We start from the raw sequence: 5,064 nt of genomic DNA, 5'->3' as shown, positions 1-5,064 counted from the left end.
TATTTTATTACAGTAAAAAAATCTCAATGCAGCTAAAAATATTTTTTCTTCACACAAAATGTTTCTTTTTGTGGTGAAATGTGACCCAAACATGTTTTCGTGAGATTCATTCTGCTAGCGCAGCATAGCTAACCAAGTAAACCATGCTAAACGAACGTGAAATCTGGCAGAAGCGAGGAAGATGTTTTCCCAAGAGCTTTCACCCCTCTATTAACATAACCCAATGTCCCACCGATCCATAATACCCAAAGTATTATCAGATGATCCAATTGGACATATAATCTGATAAAAAAAAAAAGACTTTAGATGGATGTGAGCATCCCAAACCATCTCTTTGGACCTTGGTGACTAATACTTTCCATTCCAGGCTGTAATGAAATGAGCATGTATCATGGCTCACGATGATGAGAGGCTATGCTAAGGGGATTGAAGAGTAAGTGGAGCACGGTCTGAACAGAGTGCCACACCATATTATCATTAACATTAACCTGCTGGAACATTCGGAGCACCACATGTCTGCCCAATCTAATTTGGTAGGTTTTTTTATTTTGCCATCTCATCTAAAAGGCCTTAAAATACGGGTAATTTGGTTTTTTCTCATCTAACAATGTTTTTAACAGATGCACATGATGATTTAGCGTGTGGCCTGCAGTGAGATGAAGGACATTAGCTAATGCAGCAGGTGCTCTGTGGCTCTATGCAGCTGTGCACCAGTTTCACCAACCATTACCAGTGGCTAATAGGCAAATTTTTGATGGATCATTCCCTGCACACTGCAGGCACATAATAGAGACATTTATTACATACAGCAGTGTTTTTTTTTTTACATAACATAAAGGAATAATCCAGATTGTGTACAACATACTATGGTTTGCATCTGTTGCATGTTGTTGATTACCACTAACAATAATCCCAGTTTGTTCAAACAAATTCATTCAACTGTAGGTTTATATGAAATTAAATGCTCTTACAAATGAACAAATTGCTGTAATTGTTTGTATGTGAAAACGAATCAATAGTACAATAGTATAGTATACTTACAATAGTATACTTGCAATGGAAGCTATTTAAAACATTTAAAAAAAAAGAAATGCTGTATAAATTTCCACCTAATTTAACTTAAAAGGAATAGCTCACCCTAAAATGAAAAACTGTTGAAAATGTACCCTCAAGCCATCCAAGATGCAAGTGAATTTGTTTCTTTGTCAGAACAGATTTGGAGAAATGTATCATTGCATCACTTGCTCACCAATGGATCCTCTCAAAGTGAATGGGTGCCGTCAGAATGAGAGTCCAAACAGCTGATAAAAACATCACAATATTCAACAAGTAATCCACACCACTCCCGTCAATGTCTTATGAAGTGAAAAGCTCTGTGTTTGTAAGAAACAAATCCATCGAGTCATTTTTTAACTTAAAATTGCTGCATCTGGCTAAAATATGAGTTCTCTATCCATAAAATTGCTTTCTCCAGTGAAAAAGTTGCCTCGTCTAAATCAAGAGAGAAATATGCACAGATTTTGATGAGGATGGAGTTTTTCACCAGAAGAAGCATTATTATGGATCACAGACTTGTATTTTAGACAAAAGCTACAGTTTAAAGTTAAAACACCTTATTTTGTTTCTTACAGACAGGCAGCTTTTCACTTCACAAGATGTTAAATTATCTTGTGGATAATTGTGATGTTTTTATCAGCTGTTTGGACTCTCATTCTGACTGAATCTGTTCTGAAGAAGAAACAAAACCATCTACATATTGAAGAGTGAGCACATTTTAGTTTTTTTTTTTTTTTTTTTTTGTGAACTATTCCTTCAGTTGCTGCCTTAAATGATCATATTTTTTTACAATTATAATGTGGTTTTGAAAATATAATCATAACATGTAAATATATACTTTGAATGCACTGTAAGTCATTTTGAAAAAAGCAACATACAAATTGAAGTAAATGTCTGTGCAAATTCACATCCAATCGATAAACTCATGGCCAGCTACAAATGTAAAACCAATTACTTTTGCATGGTTACCTTGAAGAAAGATTGAAGCAATGCAACACAAACTCCACGCAAAGGAATTACGGAAGGGTTTACCTGCCTAAAAAAAACAAAAACTATTTTCAGTCCCAAAAGGCATTCTATGCAACTTTACAGATCTAACAACACATAGGCTATTTGTGTTGTACAATTCATGTTCAAGGGAATTAACAAGGGTTAAAGCTTCATATTTATCTATTTAATCCCTTAGGACCATAATTTAATCTGGACTCAGAACTAAAAGACACCGAGATGAACTGAGTCTTCAAACACCACATAAATCATCTTGAAATTAAATTTCACATGCCATTGGTCATTCTTTTGTGCTTCTAGAACATTCTCCCTCTTTTAGGCTTGGTAACGAATGCTAAGAATCTTGCTGGGAACCAAGGAAGCTCCGTAAAAGCATCAGCATCCACTGACTGGCATTTACACGTAATTAACGATTTAAACATTTTCCGCATTCAGGACTAAGTTCTCCTCGGGGAAACAAAGAGAAAGCCTTTTGAAAAAAGCTTTCATTAAATGTGGTGAGAGAGCGGTAAATTCTTACCATCGCTCTCTCCAGACCCTTTCCTACTGATTTATCTCACTCTTGTAATGGCATCAGGGGGAGTTCTGCGGTCTTGGATGTGTCTTGAGTTGGATCTGCACTGAATTAAAGAGCCTGAGGAGGGAGGGATGAGTTATTCAATCACTGCTTCACGGCTCACACTAGATAAGTCAACCAACTAGATTCACTTTAAAGGGATAGTTCACCCAAAAAATGAAAATTTGATGTTTATCTGCTTACCCCCAGGGCATCCAAGATGTAGGTGACTTTGTTTCTTCAGTAGAACACAAACAAAGATTTTTAACTCAAACCGTTGTAGTCTGTCAGTCTTATAATGGAAGTAAATTGAGAGTAAAAAAAAACATACACAAACTAAACCAAAGTAAACCCTGCAGCTCGTGACGACACATTGATGTGTAAAGACACGAAACGATCAGTCTGTGCACGAAACTGAACAGTATTTATATGGTTTTTTACCTCTGATGCACTGCAAATGGACCATTGACACTCCCAATTGAGATTGTAGATAGAGTGTCAATGGTCCACTTGAGAGATAGGTGGCGGAGTCACCTACATCTTGGATGCCCTGGGGGTAAGCAGATAAACATCAAATTTCATTTTTGGGTGAACTATCCCTTTAATAGAAACAACATATTGCATTTAGTATTCAGGAAGCTCAAAAAGCATAGCAGTAATATCATTAATATATATATATATATATAGAGAGAGAGAGAGCGAGAGAGAGAGACTGACAAGCTACAAGCTTGTTTTTACATGAGCCTTCAGGGAATTATTAAAGTTTTTATTTATTTATTTTTTATTATTATTATTCTTTTTTTTTTGTAAATTGAATGGAAACCAATTTTGGGACAACTTAACCCCTAACACAAGTTGTACCTAGTTTTTGAACACACCAGGAGGTAATAATAGCCTATATATTTTTTTATCTAGAAGTTAACGGTCACATACAAATACAAAAAGTAGCTACACAATATAGGGGTCTGCTGTATCAAGATGCAAATATACAAGTATACATACTTTTCCATGTCCAGTATGTGCATAATGTTAGTATGTAATAGATGTACATGAATATGTGCACTTTGAAGCATTAATTCCAAACGCTTCCCAAAACTTTTAATGATGTTGACCTGCAACAGCAGAAAGGTCCCTCACACTGCAGAACATGTTTGTTGTGTCACAAACAATGACACCACAGGTTTGCAGCGATGATGTTGCAACCCTGATGCAGAAAAGCAAGAAAGGAAAAAAGAGAACGGGAAGGTCTGACCTGTGAATACAGTGGCGACCTGAGCAGCTCTGGCGATGTCATTTCCGTGGCTTACCACAACCATTTCCTGTGAAGTATTCTAAGGCCTCAAAATTACAGCTTCTGTGCATGGCAAAGCCTCTCTTACCTCTTTCATTTCGTAAATGCTGTATATATTTCAATAGATTTTAAAACGTTGTGGACAGACAAAGGGGTAGGCACCTCTCTTTAAAAATATATTCTGACAGTTTCTGCATAAGTGCTTGACATCTTGCGTTTCTAGTCAAACACTGCTGGCAAAGTTTTTCTGAGCTCTTTCATTTCATTTACCCAGCGTATATTTTATATTTTACCATGTTTTAAAATAATATGGATAGAGAGAGGACCATGAACTCTTTCAAATTACTGAACGGTCTGCTGCTAATTAAAGCAGCTGCAGGCGCTTACATGTCCACTGCATGCAACTTCCACCAGGTGGCGCTATCATTATTTTTTGTTTTGTATTTGTCTTAAAGGGGTCCTATTATGCTTTTTCACTTTTTTAATTTTAGTCAGTGTGTAGTGTGTATGTTTGGGCATAAAAAAGATCTAGAAAGTTACAAATCTCAAAGTCCACTCCAAAGGAAGATATTTCGTTTTTTAAAAATCCCTTTTCAAGAACTACAACGAACGGCTCGTTTGGACTACAGCGTTTGTTTTCCGGGCTTTGTGATATCACAAAGCGGCCCATTGGAATATCATTACAAATAATTCCCGCCTACAGAGATTCGAATGGTTGGGGGGTGGGGAGGGGCGAGGTTGTGGTTAGAACGCTTGGTTGAGTGAGTGCATCAGACGAGACTATGAAGAAGAAGTGCTGCTGCAGAGTTAGTGCATCAGAGAAAACCAAGAAGAAGAGCTGCTGTGCTGTAGCGTCAAATTTTCGGCATGTCTAGAACAATTCTTACAAGTACAACATGACGTAGCTGGGCGCCGACAGACGCCAAACGGCGCTGCCGGTGTGCCTACACTCATAGAAAAAGTATTTGAATTTTAAAGACATGGTGCGACGCAACGCTGCGCTTCTCGTCCGGTGTGCGATCGCCTGAAACGCTGTTTTTTTTTCACCTCCGTGCCCAAACGTCTTTGTTTGGGCTTCCGAAAGAGAGAAAAATAATGCGTTTTTTGGAACCACCAAGCATGAGAGCATGTTCTAGTACACCCCCAAAACAAA

The sequence above is a fragment of the Sinocyclocheilus anshuiensis genome, unplaced genomic scaffold (assembly GCF_001515605.1).
Source record: "Sinocyclocheilus anshuiensis isolate Anshui unplaced genomic scaffold, SAMN03320099.WGS_v1.1 scaffold1524, whole genome shotgun sequence".
Taxonomy (NCBI): domain Eukaryota; kingdom Metazoa; phylum Chordata; class Actinopteri; order Cypriniformes; family Cyprinidae; genus Sinocyclocheilus; species Sinocyclocheilus anshuiensis.
This window is presented reverse-complemented; position numbering follows the sequence as displayed.